The 15,992-nt window shown below is 39.3% G+C and overlaps 1 protein-coding gene across 11 annotated transcripts in view; it reads left to right on the forward strand.

Annotated features, from left to right (window-relative positions):
- HYDIN (HYDIN axonemal central pair apparatus protein) overlaps positions 1–15,992 on the forward strand; it is a 439,740-nt gene that overhangs the window by 64,135 nt on the left and 359,613 nt on the right. The window contains exon 1 of one of the 11 annotated variants that reach the window (XM_058708215.1): positions 12,259–12,389. The exons of the other annotated variants lie outside the window; for them this stretch is intronic. The gene's annotated coding sequence lies outside the window, so the exon portion shown is untranslated. Of the gene's footprint in view, positions 1–12,258; positions 12,390–15,992 lie in introns of those variants that run through there. 11 annotated transcript variants of the gene reach the window in all.

The following is a 15,992-nucleotide window of genomic DNA, read 5'->3' on the forward strand; positions in this document are numbered from 1 at the left end:
CAATGTTTCAGTAGAGTTCTCAGCTATTGGTTTTCAGTTATTGCCTCTAACTCTTCTCTCTTCTTTCACTCATGACTCCACTGACATCACATCTCTGTCCTTCATGTCCCTTGACCTCATTTGTGTATTTTCTATTTCTTTGTCACTCCATGTACTGACCTGCATAATTCTTCTGATCCATTTTCTAGTTCACTCATATATTCTTCAGCTATTTAAAATATGCTTATTATCTATCCAAAAATTTCTAAATTTAATTAGTGTCTTTCTTTGCTAGATGTTCTGTTGGAATCTTTTTTGAATCCACTGTATAACTCCCCCCTACAACATTTTGTTTTTAAAAATATTCAAACCTAAAAAAAACTTGAAGTAACCGTACCTAAGTACTCTTTACTCAGAGTCATCAGTTATTGTTACCATTCTGCCACATTTGCCTTTGTTCTTTCTCTCTCTTTATCTTTTGAATCATTTGAAAGCAAATATATAACATTCTTTTACATAACCATAATGCTGTTATCACAGTCTATAAACTTAAAATTGATATAGTATTTTCTGATAGATACTCCATGTTCATATCTCCCTAGTTTTTCAATAATCTTATAGTGGTTTTTAAAAATGAAGTCCATTCCGATTCTGTGTCTCCCTCTCTCTCTGCCCCTCCCCCGTTCATGCTCTGTCTCTCTCTGTCCCAAAAATAAATAAAAAACGTTGAAAAAAAAAAATTAAAAAGAGACGGGGCGCCTGGGTGGTGCAGTCGGTTAAGCGTCCGACTTCAGCCAGGTCACGATCTCGCGGTCCGTGAGTTCGAGCCCCGCTCTGGGCTGATGGCTCGGAGCCTGGACCCTGTTTCCGATTCTGTGTCTCCCTCTCTCTCTGCCCCTCCCCTGTTCATGCTCTGTCTCTCTCTGTCCCAAAAATAAATAAAAAACGTTGAAAAAAAAAATTAAAAATGAAGTCCAGTGACTTCACAACAAGTGTCCTTCCTTCTGAATACGCAATGCCATCTAGCCCATTGTGCCACATATTAAACTAAAATACAAATAAAATAAATAAAAATAAAAATGAAGTCCAGGACCCAATCAAGGACCATATGCTACATTGCATTGTTAAGCTTTTTAGTCTCCTTTAGTGTAGATCAGTTTCCTTGACATTTGAGGGGGAGGGGACTTGTTGGGTTTTTGTTTTTCAGGACATTGACATTTTTGGAGTCCATTTGTCTTATAGAATTGTTGTAATTTTATTTTATTTTTTTAATTTTAAAATCTGTTTGTTTATTTATTTATTGAGAGAAAGCATGAGTTGGGGAGGGGCAGAGAGAGAGAGGGAGAGAGAGAATTCCAAGCACGTTCTGAGCTGTCAGCACAGAGCTGATGTGGGGTTTGAACTCACAAACCATGAGATCATGACCTGAGCTGAAATCAAGAGACAGACTTAACCCACTGAGCCACCCAGGCACCCCAGAATTGTTGTAATTAAAAAAAAATGATTCACGTGCCCTGAAGATATCTTCGGGTTTATCTGTTAGTAGTTCAAATGGTAAAAACACAGTTGTTTTATGGTCTGTATCTAATAAGTCCCCTATGTGAAGCCTTTGATGGTCTTTCTGATATCTTTAGCTTCTGCTAATTGTGTTCATGGTGTCTAGTTTTCTTGTGTGTTTGCTTATTTCTATTCCTCATTGTCCTAAAATATTATTTGTAGGGATGTTTAGTTTTTGAGGTCTGGCATTGATGGTGCTTTCCTTGACAGGAGAATGATATTTGCTTCTGCCCTGCACCTTAGAATCTGTTAATCTGGGACTGCCCTAGACCTAACTCATGATTTGAAGTTCTCTGGACAGTTTAGTAGTATGGACACGGGCTGCAATTTTGAGTCACAAGTGACCCCAACTTTGGGGATATTTTTTCCTTTATTTTTCTTTTCTTTCTTTGCTTAGCACCTTGGCAAGTTTTACTATGGCTTTTTGGGGATGGTGTTGGAGTGGCCAGTTTTAATTTTGGGTCCCAGTATAAGGTGAAAAAAGAGTTCTCATTATATTTCCCATCTTGAGCAGACTCTAATCATTGACTTCTGTTTCACTGCCCAGCAAGGCCACCAAACAAAGCCCCAGGTTTTCAAGGTTATTGAGTGCCCTGGAGCAAAAGCAGTTATGGAGGTTAGTGCTTTGCTTACTTCTCTGGTGTTTGATTGCATTTAGATTTTGGTCTGGTAATTGCTTACTATATTGATAGCCTTTTAATACTTTTAAGAAGATTGCAGTTTTTTTCACCTAAAGTTTTTAGTAGTGTTCACTTGAATGGTTGGTTCAACCAACTGTTACCTGCCATTATTGGAAATGGAAATCCTCCTTATTTTAGGAGAAAAAATTGTTTTTGTTCTTATTAGAAATGTAGGCTGGATACAGGCATTTTTCATACTATTGTAATAGAAATCGATCTGGCCAAGCTCTGTGGCACCAACACACTAAGAATTTCCTAGTCAATATTTACCAGTGTGATAACTGAGAGAAGAAAAATGGCCCTGTTTTATGCCAGACAGCTCAAGTACAGTTTTATAGTATGTAACTAATCTCTGTCATTGGTTTTCATTACTGAATTCTGTTACGACAGCCATCCAGTATGAATTAAAAGAATTACTTTTGACATTTTAATAAAAAGTAGACATATAGCATTTAACAAGTAGCTGCTAGTGAGGATGTATGAGACACTGATCCCTGTTGAAAGCACTCAGTTTGAGCAGGGTCAAGCAGCTTGCTGTTCACTTGCTTCTGGGAATTACCACATTCCCAATGACTGGTGGAGATTGATGAAAGCACCAGTGCCTTTCTTCATTGATGTTAGTTGGAGCCACAGAAGGGTCAATGAGTAAATCCGGGTTTGCCCTAATATGTATGGCTGGCTTCATGAAAGGGATTCTGAATATTTTCTGTGAAAGGAAGTCTGATTCCCAGGCATTATTTTTGTCAGAGGATTTGATTAACAAATAAGATCACTTAAAAGAATTTTTTTTGACGTTTATTTATTTTTTAGAGAGAAGGTTGGGGGAAAGGCAGAGAGAGGGAGACACAGAATCCGAAGCAGGCTCCAGGATCTGAGCTTTCAGCACAGAGCCTGACATGGGGCTCAAACTCACGAGCCCTGAGATCATGACCTGAGCTGAAGTTGGACACTTAACTGACTGAGCCATCCAGGTGCCCCAGATCACTTTTAAATAATGTTGGCAAATAACTTCACTTTGTTAGTACTTAGAAGAAATGCATGTAAAATGTACCAATTTTCCGTAAAGAATTTTGTCTATAACCCTCTATAGGGTTGTGTCTAGTTATCTTCTGGACTCAGATGACCCAGAATTTTTGGATCCATGTCAACTTCTGCAGAGATGGTGCCATGTGCTAGCTACGTTCAGATATGAACTAATTTGTGTATGGAATTACCTGTCCTGGGTTACTCAATCCAAATATCTAATGACTTTTCATGATTTCCAGATTTTTAGGCATCCTGGATGGTACATTTAATGGTACAAATGACTTAGTCTATGTGTTGTATGTAAGTGCAAAATGTATAAGCTTATTCTCTCCTATTCTAATAGAAATAAGACATTTTCAGTTTGCTTCATAAATAGCAACTTGCTCCATTACATATTAGTTATTTGCAAATCTTCGTTATAAACCCCAGGAATAAATTTTAAGTAAATGTCTGATTCCTAAAAATATAATAATTATCATCAGAGAGTGCTAGGTTTCAAGTAGTAGAAACTTAGTTCAAACTTCAATACAGCTTAATTACAATAAGGAATTTATTAGTCCATTAAGTTAGGACACCATGATGGCTGATAGGATCAAAAGATGAACCACTTGTACCAGAGCCACAAAGTTTAGGATTGCTTTCAATAGCAATACAATGAACTCACATTCATCATTCTTTCCTCCTGTCATCTATCCATCTTGCTCACGTTTCTGCTTTTATCTCCTTGGCTTTTTCTGCAAGAAAGCCTTTTCCCTGGGACGCCTGGGCAACTCAGTTGGTTAAGCGTCTGACTCCTGATTTCACCTCAGGTCACGAACTCATGGTTGTGAGATTGAGTCCTTTGGTCATGCTTCAAGCTGAGCTTGAAGCCAGCTCAGGATTCTCTCTCCCTCTCTCTGCCCCTCCCCTGCTCACTCTTTATTTCACTCTCTCAAAATAAATAAATACATATTAAAAAAAAAAGGCTTTTGCATGTGGTGGGGAAGATGGCTGCCAATAGCTTTAAATTCATTTTCAGCCCAGGAAATCCAAGGAAAAAATATTCTCTTTGTCAAGGTCCAGCTGTCATTCAAGGGGAGGATTCATGCTCACACACAAGACCAGCCAGAACATAGGATAATTGGATACTCTGATTGCCTAGGTCTCTCTACGTTTTCTGGATAGGGCATTGGGTTCTTATAGAAAGAAGGAGAATGGGAGAATGGGTGGGTGTGTGTGTGTGGGGGGGAATTATACTAGACAGCCAAAAGAAATCCTTTATAAAAGTAGATTGTTAAAAGGAGTTAAAAGCGTTGAAGAGTATTCCTAATTGAGCATGCATTCTTGAATCCAAGTAAGATACGTAGATTTGAGAAAATTATTTACTAATCCCATTATAGGCATATGAGAAGATATTTTCTCATGTTAGAAAATTTCATAATTAGAATAATTGATAGAATAATTGATTGAATAATTAGAATAATTAGAATAATTGATAGAATAATTTATTGAATAATTAGAATAATTAGAATAATTGATAGAATAATACAGCACACTAGAGGAAAGGACACTTGAATTAGGGATTGTTGTGTTAGGAAAAGAAATTTACACACCCACTATTTTCCTTTGCTTATATTTCTTCCACAAAGGAGTTGCAAAGAAATGATAGACTGCAGCTTTTTTTAAACAATTATTTTTAATTTTTGCTAAGCCAACAGGAGGGGGCCGTTACATCTGTTGTTGATATTAAAATATGAGTTGATGGTTAATTTGATTGATTGATTTGGTGGTTAAATTCAAAATAAGGAATTTTAGTTATCAATGAATGGTAATTTCAATATCTCTTTTTCATTGTAGCAAATTCATAAATAACTATGTATTTGTTTATGAATTACTGCAATGTAAACAATATGAATTGCCTAGCATTCATAAGAAGCTTATAAAATTGTTCACCTTGAGTGATGTGTGTGTGGTGTGAATTGAAGCAAATTCTTCAAATGAACATTCATCCTGTGTAATGGTTGTAGAAGTCAGAGGCATTCCGTTTGTGTGCTTCTACAAGCCAATTGGTCTGCAGGATCTGGTGCTAACAGAATCAATGGTATATAAAGTAGAAGTTATTATATTTTAATAAAGCAAACATGGATTTAAAATAGCTTGTCTGCCATGTTTATATCAGCATATTTGACAAAATTAACAAGACCATCAAGAACTGCCTTTGCAAACTTTGGTCTAAATGGTTCTCAAGCTATTCATGCCATGGTAACACATTAGAAATAATAGACTGCAATTATTTATAAGGAATTCACTTTGTCAAGAGATCGTGTCCACAGAATATAGCTCAAATGACATTTGTGTCAGAGAACATTAATTGGCTCAGATAACTTAGAAATTCCTGGATGGATCTAAGGATTTAAATGATGTCATCAGAATTCAGTCTCATGGTACAGTGTTCATGTGTGGCTTCATTCTTAACACCCTCTCTCCTCTCAGAGGGGCAAGAGGGCTGCCGACAGCTTCAAGCTCATAACCTAGTTAGCAACCTCAGTGGAAAGAAAGCATGCCTCTTTGGCAGCTGTTCCAATGTAATCAGAATTAAGCCTCATTGGCTCTGACTGGTTTGACTTTAATCACTTGCCATGTCCAGGACCAATCACTGTGGCCAGAGAGATGTGATATTGGGATAAGCCTCTTCTGGACTGGGGTATGGAGTGGGGTGATTCCTTGAGGGAAAATGATTTTGATACCGGAAGCAGGATAAATAGATACAGGGTGGTAAAAAATTATAAATATCTGACAAATGATTCCTTTTATTTTTAATTTTTTTTAATTTTTTTATTTTTTGTTAAAAATTTTTAAATATTTATTATTGAGAGACAGAGAGACACAGAGTGTGAGCAGGGGAGTCATAGAGAAAGGGGGAGACATAGAATCTGAAGTAGGCTCCAGGCTCTGAGTTGTCAGCACAGAGCCCGACACGGGGCTCGAACTCACAAACTGCGAGATCATGACCTGAGCCAAAGTCAGTAGCTTAACCAGCTGAGCCACCCAGGTGCCCCATGATTCCTTTTTTTAAAAAAAAGAAAGCATAAGTGGTTTAGTGATTTGGCTACCTATCCAATCATTCAACAAATATTTATTGACTCCATGTTAGGCATTATTTTAGGCATATATGCCAGTGATGAGGATAATGGTCAAGGTCTCTTATCTCATGGGACTTGCTCTCTGGTGAAGAAGGCAGACGTAGAAATGTAGTTACACAAATTATTTACTCCATGTGTGAAAAGTGAAATTGCTATGAGACTTCAGGAAAGGCTTTCTAGAGGCAGCGATGTTTCAACTGACCCCTATAGGATGAGACTAAGTTAGCATGGGAAACGGGGTGGGGTGGAAGAAGAGAGTTCCAGAGATTTATCTCTAAATAATCTTGTAGTTTGATCAGGGGAAACAGGGTAGCCTGAGAACCTAGACAGAAGGGACCAGAGCATACCAGTAGGGTTAATGGACTTGAAAGGAGAGGCTGGGCATTCCAGAGACAAGAACTATGCATTTTACCTTGTTATCTGAGGGTATCTGTAATAGTGTCTCATAATTCAGATCCATACATGGATCAGGACACTTTCTGAAAGAAGATCTAGCTAAAGCTCAGAGTCTCAATTTTAATATACCTTTTCAAAAAAATATATTGCTTTTTTTTTAGTTCTTCAAATGAGAAGGGGCTTGAAAATATGTCCTTGGTTGCTTGGTGGAGAAATTTAAAATGTTTACTTCTGGCCATTAAAGTTCTGCAAGTAAATTTTCATTGTTAATACACCAAGTTGACAATAATTGTATCTCAACTTGATACCTAAAATAAATCACAATGTCAAGATATCAGCTCTATAGATCTTGGATTAGGTGACATAAATGGATAATCCAGGTTAATTTCAGACATCTGAGGAGTGCTCTAACTTAACTTTTACTAGTCCTGGGCATTGTTTGTATTGTGCTTCATTTTTCGATTTTATCTTCAAATTTTAAACAATGTTCTATTTTTGCAGTGGAAAATTCAATAGACATGAAGTAGGTTTTCTCCCCTTCTACCATCTACACTCGGCAAATGAGGATGTCTGCTTTTTTTTTTTTTTAATGTTTATGTTTTTGAGAGACAGAGAGAGAGAGAGAGAGGCAGAGTGTGAGTGGGGGAGGGGCAGAGAGAGAGGGAGACACAGAATCTGAAGCAGGCTCCAGGCTCTGAGCTGTCAGCACAGAGCCTGATGCGGGGCTCGAACTCACGGACCGTGAGATCATGACCTGGGCTGAAGTTGGACGCTGAACCAACAGCCACCCAGGTGCCTCGAGGATGTCTGCTTCTGAGAAGGGTAGACTAGGTAGTGCAGGTCTGTCCTCCTGCTGAGGACATCTAGGAAACCTGGAAAGATTATAAACAGAAGCCTTCTTCAGGGCACTAGAAGGTGACAAGGTGGTGAAGAATTATCAGGCCAGCTCTAGGGGGTACAGGTACCCAGGGAAGTGAGCCTCAAACTTAGAACCCCTGAGAGCACATGCAAATTCCAAGGAAGAAGCTGAGAGACTAAGAGTTGGGACAGTCTTTGTGCACTAAGGCAACAGGGATTGGTGACTAGGGCCTGCCAAGTATAGAAGACTCCAGGTGAATTCCTGTTGGGGTTTGGACCTCAAAAGGCTGCCTCAAAGGAATAGGGATGAACTGGAAGTTGGCCCATGAAGCCCCTTGAATTGAAAAAACAAGCCATAGAGTGGGCAAAGACATCTACAAAAATATGGAACTGACAAAGTGTTTGCATCCAGAATATTTGAAGGACTTCTACAAATCAAGAAATAAAAGACCACCCAACTGAAAAAGTCAAGAGATTTGAACACTTCACACAACATTTCATAAAAGGGGACATCCAAATGGGCAGTCAACATATGTGAACCTACTCAATCTCATTAGTTATCAGGGAAATGCAAATTAATAGGACAATGAGCTATGATGATACACCATTGGTTAGCTAAAATTTAGGTTGCTAATAGCAAGTGTTAGCAAATTTGGATGGCAACCAGATCTCTCATACACTACTGGTGGGAGCATAGATAGGTACAATGACTTTGGAAAACTGTTTAGCATTATCTACCATAGTTTCAGATACTCTTACCCTACAACCCAGCACTTCCATTCCAAGATATATGGTCTGCTTGGCCTTGTGTGCAGAAAGACATTTATAAGACTGTTCATAACTGTCTTATTCATGTAACCTCAAGCTGGAAACAACTCAAATGTTAACCAGTAGTAGAATGGATTCATAAATAATAGTATACTTCAAATAGTGAACTATTAAACTTAAATGAAAAGAGATTACAGCTATATGCAATAAAATAGGTACATAGAGCAGAACAGAGGAAGCCAGACACAGAAGACTGCCTACTGTATGATTCCATTGTTTCAAATATTAGAAACTGGGCAAAACTATAGTGTTTAGGGATCCATGCTTAGGTAATAAGAGAAAATCGAGGAAGTGATTTCTACAAAAGTGAAGATAGTGATTGCTTTTAGTAGGGAGAAGGGGCTTAGTGATTGAGAAGGGATATGAGGGTCCTTCTGGGGGTGCTGACAGTGTTCTTTTTCTTTACCTGTGTGATCATAACATGGATGTTCATGTGGTAAATTAATTGAGCTGTAATGGATATAACTTTTCTGTATGTATGCAAAATTTCACAGTAAAATTTTTTAAAAGACCATATCACTTTATCTTTTATCCACCTCATTGTAACTAAAAGCAGAATTTATCACATGCTCAATCAAATTGCAACAATGCTTTTCACCTAGAGTTGTGACCAAGGCTGAATGTGGGAAGATATGCAAAATCAAAGTCAAAATCCAGTTAGATTTCTGGGTGCTTGTTACTGTATGCTAGAGGCTATAACACTCAGTTTCTTCTTCACTCTTCAAAACCAATATGATTTTTATTTTTTTTTAATTTAATTTATTTATTTTTAAAGTTTATTGATTTTGAGAGAGAGAAAGTGGGTGTGCATGCAGGCTGGGGAGGGACAGAGAGAGAGGGTGAGAGAGAGAATCCCAAGCAGGGCTTGGACTCATGAATCATGTGGGGCTTGAACTCATGAACCATGAGATCATGCCCTGAACCAAAATCTAGTCAGATGCTCAAGCCACTGAGACACCCACGCGCCTCTGATTTTATTTTTAATTAATATAGTACTTTGCAAGTAGTAGATACTCTATTAAATCGAAAGATAATTGAATTCCATATGAGAAAAGCAATTTATTGTGGAACAGTAATACTTGTAAATTCTTGGTTTAAATCATGAAAATGATGCGAATTGGGGCTCACAAATAATAAATAAGCACTTTCTGCAGCTGTAGCTCTCTCTATTCCTGTCCTTAGTGTTGAAAAAAAAAAAAAAAAAAAAAGAAAAGAAAAAAAGAAACAACAGACCCCACATAGTGTCACTTGTGCTAAGCCCATGTCAGTAAATCAAGACTTACTACCTAATCTGATTGCAGTTTCGGCCTCTCCTAGGAATGTTACCTTTACCCATTCGATCTGGAATTACCTGGTCAGCAGTAGGGAGGTAATCTCCTTGATAGATCCGATCCATCCGCTGTAGAAGGGTGACTGTTGCCTGAAATAATCCATTACTTTTTCTTTTCCCACCCCCATCTGCCTATAAAACCCTTGCATTTAGGGGCGCCTGGGTGGCGCAGTCGGTTAAGCGTCCAACTTCAGCCAGGTCACGATCTCACGGTCCGTGAGTTCGAGCCCCGCGTCAGGCTCTGGGCCGATGGCTCGGAGCCTGGAGCCTGTTTCCGATTCTGTGTCTCCCTCTCTCTCTGCCCCTCCCCCGTTCATGCTCTGTCTCTCTCTGTCCCAAAAATAAATAAAAAACGTTGAAAAAAAAATTAAAAAAAAAAAAAAAAAAAAAAAAAACCCTTGCATTTAGTAGTTTTTGGAGCTCCTTTCTTTTTACTCAATGAGATGCTGCCCTAATCATGAATAATTGAATAAAACCAGCTTGATCTTCAAGTTTACTTAGTTGAATTTTGTTTTTTAACATTACCTTCTTCCCATATGGCCCAGAGTTGGCTGTTTGACTTTACCCCTGACTGTGTCTGGCCTGGTTCTAAGTTTGAACAAGCTTCTAGCACTTGACATTTTTTTTCTCTGAGAAGCAGTTCGTTTTGTAATTTGAAGCCTAGGAAAATTAGTTCTCACCATGCATCTTGTGATATTTGGGTTTATAACACGAAGTATGTATTTGGTTTTCATCATTTCTTTACAGGGCTCCTAAAACCCTTGGAATTTCCTAAGGGAGGAGCAATAAAGGTGTCTTTTGTTATGTTAATGAGATGACTTTTGGACCCCGCCTGAGAATGGGGGGCTGGTTGCCAGAAGAACCAACCATGTGATTCGAGGGTTGGAACTTTCAGTCCCATCCACCTCTGGGGAGGGGAGACTGGAGGAGAGTGGGGCTGGAGGTTGAATCAGTGTTGTTATTCTTTTTTAATTAAAAAAAATTTTAAAATATTTATTTATTTTGAGAGAGAGAGAGTGTGAGCAGGAGAGGGGCAGAGAGAGAGGGAGAGAGAGAATCCCAAGCAGGCTCCACATTCAGTGCAGAGCCGAGAATCAGTTTTTAAAGGCTAATAGTTTGATCAATCATGCCTATGTAGTAAATCCTCCATAAATGCCCAAGAGGACAGGGTTTGGAAAGCTTCCAGGTTGGTGAACATGTAGAGATTTGGGGAGAGGGGAGCTTTGGGAGAAGGCATGGAAGTTCTGTACCCCTTCCCACATGCCTTGTCCTCTGCATCTCTTCTATCTGGCTGTTCCTAAGTTATATGCTTTTATAATAAACCGATGCTCTAGTTAAGTGAAATGTTTCTCTGAGTTCTGGGAGTCACTTTAGCAAATTAGTCAAACCTGAGGAGGGGGTGTTGGGAACCTCTGATTTATCTCTAGTTGCTCGGAAGTACAGGTAATACTCTGGGCTTGTGATGAGCATCTGGTGGTCCTGGGGGAGGGAGTCTTGTAGGAATGAACCCTTAACTTGTGGAATCTGATGCTAGCTCTGGGTTGATAATGTCAGAATTGAGTTGAATTGTAGGACAGCCAACTGGTATCCTGAGAATTGCTTGTTGGTGTGGGGAACACACCCCTCTGCCCTACCCTTCCACCTCCCACATTGCAATTGGTAACCAGAAAAAAATACATCTTCATTTTTCTTTTCTTCAACATGGGTCAAACAAGAGGATTCTTTGTGAAATTTATCTCTCTAATCTACATCAGATATAACAGGTCATACATTCTGCAGAGATAGATTGTTTTCAGGAAGTATTTCAAGGAGAAAGAGAGCAGAGGCCAATGGGAAACCTGTGACATCTAAAGTAATCCAACTTAAAAGAGATAAGACAAATAGAAAACCAGGGAGCATAGCAGCTTAAGAAACAGTAGAAACACGGAAGATGAAGTAAGATTAAAACATTGAAATTAGTCCTTTTATTCTGAGTTCCTGAAGAACCCCTCACTGAGAACAAAAGTCATGTTGCACTTGAGCATTTCCCCTAATTTTTTCTTTGGTATTTTCCTGCTAAAATGGTGTTTGGGGCTAAAGAAAAATTTATCAGTGTTCCAGAGTATAATTGCCCTGCCCTTGCTGTGGCAGTAGCAGAAATTGAAGACATGAACAAATTCATCGCTTTTCTTCTTACACCAAACTTTCTGCTAATGCTAACACTAAGAACAATTATATGCCAGGTACTATACAAAGTAAAGTACTTTATATACACTATCTTCATTTAATCCTCGTACTAAACACGGGGTCAATGTAGTAGCTGGCTTTCAAGATGGCTCCTGGTGAGCCTCCCTTCCTGGTGATCACGTCCTTGTGTGGCTTCTCCCACACTGAATGAGGATGATTGGTGTTGCATAAATGATGGTGTGTGACTTCTGGGTCACAAAGGACATTGCAGCCTCTCCCTTGGTCTCTTGGGTTGCTTGCTCTGAAGGTCATCATGCCATGAGGACACTTAAGCAGCCCTTTAGAGGGACCCATGAGGAGAGGAATTGACGTGTCCCCCCGAGAGCCAGGACCATCTTGCTAGCTGTGTGAGTGAGCCATCTTGGAAGTGCATTTTTCCAACCTTAGGTAAGCCTTCAGATAGCTACAGCCCTTGCTGCCAGCTTTGACTGCAAACTCCTAAGAGAGCCTAAGCCAGAATCACCTACACCAGCGTCTTTCAAATTCTTGAATCACAGAAACTGTGAGAAATGACAAAATGTTTTGTGTTGTTTCTAACTGCTAAGTTTTGGAGCAATTTGTTACATGGTAATAGATAACTTATTAGAGTAGGCTCACTACCGTTATCTCCGTTCTACAGATGAGAAAATAGAGGCTTTGGAAGATTAAAACCCAGGTCTGATGACTCCAAAACCTTTGGCCTTAACAAAAATAGAATACTTCTTCAGGATTTTGGTTTATTACTGCTGACAATACCTTCTGAGAGGAAAAAAATTATTTTTCAAAACTATGGGAAAACATCTTTAGTCTGTCAACCTATATATTTAGTTAAATGTGTTAGAGGCATGTGGGCTACTGCAATGCACGAATAAACATGAAAGACAGTGTTTGGCACAGAAGTTCTTTGAGATTTGTTTTCATCTTACATGTTGCTCACAGGGGAGAAAAGATTTTAACTTGTTCTGAGATTTAAACTGGGAGCCCATATGCCAATTTTTTGTCTGGCTCTCCACAAAGGAGGGACTTGGGGATGGAAGGAGAAGGCAAGAATAAAAATACAAGGCAATAAGTCTTTGAGACATTTAAGATGAAGGGAAAGCAAGAAGAGATGGACGGAAATGAGGAATGGGGGACGGTTATGATGATCATGATGGTTGTTTATGTGGCATGTACATGTCCCCACAGGGCCTGGGGGGCATTCTAATATATGTCATGAAATTCTGCTTTCCCAGACAGCAACCCCTTCGACATTTGAACAATTGTAGACTCAGCTCCCTTATGAGTCCTCAGAGGTGAGCAAAACTCAACTTCGTGCAGAAAATGAATTTTGTGCCTAAGAATATCTATCCTATGGGGCACCTGGGTGGCTCAGTCGGTTAGGCACCCAATTCTTGGTTTCAGCTCAGGTCACAATCTCATGGTTTGTCAGTCGGAGCTCCACATTGGGCTCTGCGCTGACAGTGTGGAGCCTGCTTGGGATTCTCTCTCTCCCTGTCTCTGCCCTGCTCATGCTCTCTCTCCCTCTCAAAACAAACAAACAAACAAACAAACAAACAAACAAACAAACAAACTTTATATATAAAAAAAGAATATCCTGAAACTTTTGTTGTTGTTGTTGTTAGAATCCAAGGCTGAAACTCTATCAGGCAGAGCTTTTTTGCAAACCCCAGCCTGTCTGGTTCTCCCTCCTAGGCATTAGCTGAGAATACCTTTTCTTGTCTTTTCTCTGAAAGAAGATACTGTGACTTAATCTATACTCGAGTACATTGAAACACAGAAGGAGCCCATGGTTAACATTTAAATTAAGGAAAACAAAAGAGGGAAAATAGTTTTTCTGAAAAAATATTTTAGTCTCATGAAAATTTCTCTTTTAATATGTGCTATTTAATATTAAGTTAAATTCAACAAATATTAACTGAGCCTTTTTTCTTTGCGTTTGCACATACTCCCTACAGTCAAGCTTATATTTTGGAGGTAGAAATAGCTTTGTAAGCAAATAACTGGATTACATTCAGTAATAGAGGCATATGCAAAGGACAGAGTGATTGACACTCTTTGTTTGCATTAGGGAAAGACTTACTTTTCAGGACCTTTGCGATGGGTTTTATGGGATAAATAGAAGTTTGCTAGGCAGATGTGGATCGGGAAGTGAGAAGAAAGAATGAGTTTATACAAGCATATAGAGGTATGAAATAGCCAGGCACATTTGGGGACTGTGGAAAGTCATTTATATGGATTAATTAATTAATTTTCGCACATTTATTAAATAAACATATGTATGAGGCAGTGTACTGGACACTGAGAACACAGTGATGGAAAAGACAAAGTTTCTGTTCTTGAGGAACTTATAGTCTATTGGCAGAGGGAGTTGAATAAATAACCATGATAGTGGTGAGCATGAGATCATAAAGAAGGGGTAACCTTGCAGGGTCAGAGAAGGCTTTCTGAAAAAGGTGACATCTGAGTCCAGAAAGAGGAATGGGCGTTAGCAGGGGTGGGGGTGTGGAAGGAAAGGCATTCCAGGTGGCACTATGAGTCTAGAGGTGTGTGAGCATTTGAGATTGCGAACTGTGAGTTGAGCATAAAGCACAAGATGAGCAAGTTCCTGGGATGTTTGTCATGCTAAGGTGCTTACAGAATATTCTGGACTGAAGGTTTTTAGGCTGGGAAATGATATGACTGCATTTTCTGTTTAGATTTTTTAAAAATGTTTATTTATTTTTGACAGAGAGAGAGACAGAGCATGAGCGGGGAAGGGCAGAGAGAGAGGGAGACACAGAATCCAAAGCAGGCTCCAGGCTCTGAGCTGTCAGCACAGAGCCCATGCATTTTCCCTTTAGAAAGGTCACTGTGGCTTCAGTACAGAGAATGGCTAGAAAATGGGGGTATTGTGAGGATATGATGCTGGAGTTAGGGAGGTCAGCTAAGAGGTTGTTCTGGTCACCTGGGCAAGACATGAGGGTTACAATAATAAAGGAGGGCCACTGGGATGGAAAGGAGGAGATGGATTTGTGAGATATCCAGAAGGTCGGGGCAGAATAACCTCATGATTAAGAGTGTGGTGAGGATGTGGAGAAATGGGAACCCTCTTACACTGTTGGTAAGAATGCAAACTGGTGCAGCCGCTCTGGAAAACAGTGTGGAGATTCCTCAAAAAATTAAAAATAGATGTGCCCTATGACCCAGCAGTAGCACTGCTAGGTATTTACCCAAGGGATACAGGAGTGCTGATGCATAGGGGCATTTGCACCCCAATGTTTATAGTAGCACTTTCAACAATAGCCAAATTATGGAAAGAGCCTAAATGTCCATCAACTGATGAATGGATAAAGAAATTGTGGTTTATATACACAATGGAGTACTACGTGGCAATGAGAAAGTATGAAATATGGCCTTTTGTAGCAACATGGATGGAACTGGAAAGTGTGATGCTAAGTGAAATAAGTCATACAGAGAAAGACAGATACCATATGGTTTCACTCTTATGTGGATCCTGAGAAATGTACCAGGAACCCATGGGGGAGGGGAAGGAAAAAAAAAAAAAAAGAGGTTAGAGTGGGAGAGAGCCAAACCATCAGAGACTCTTAAAAACTGAGAACAAACTGAGGGTTGATGGGGGGTGGGAGGGAGGGGAGGGTGGGTGATGGCCATTGAGGAGGGCATCTGTTGGGATGAGCACTGGGTGTTGTATGGAAACTAATTTGACAATAAATTTCATATTTAAAAAAAAAGAGTGTGGACTCTGGAACTAGAGTGAGTGGCTCTCCTCCCAGCTCTAGCCTTTACCAGTATGGAAACGGGAGCAGTTTGTATACCTTCTCTGTGCCTTTGGTTTTGTTTGTGTGTTTGTTTTCTTTGTTTTGTTTTGTTTTTCAATCTGTGATTTGGGGAAAATAATAGCACCTCCACCGACAGTTGTCGTGATTAAATCAACTGATGCATATAATGTTTGGAACACTGGTTCCTAGTATGTGTTCAATAAACAGTTATTATATGATTGATTGGAGGAGA

The sequence above is a fragment of the Neofelis nebulosa genome, chromosome 17 (assembly GCF_028018385.1).
Source record: "Neofelis nebulosa isolate mNeoNeb1 chromosome 17, mNeoNeb1.pri, whole genome shotgun sequence".
In the NCBI taxonomy this organism is placed as follows: domain Eukaryota; kingdom Metazoa; phylum Chordata; class Mammalia; order Carnivora; family Felidae; genus Neofelis; species Neofelis nebulosa.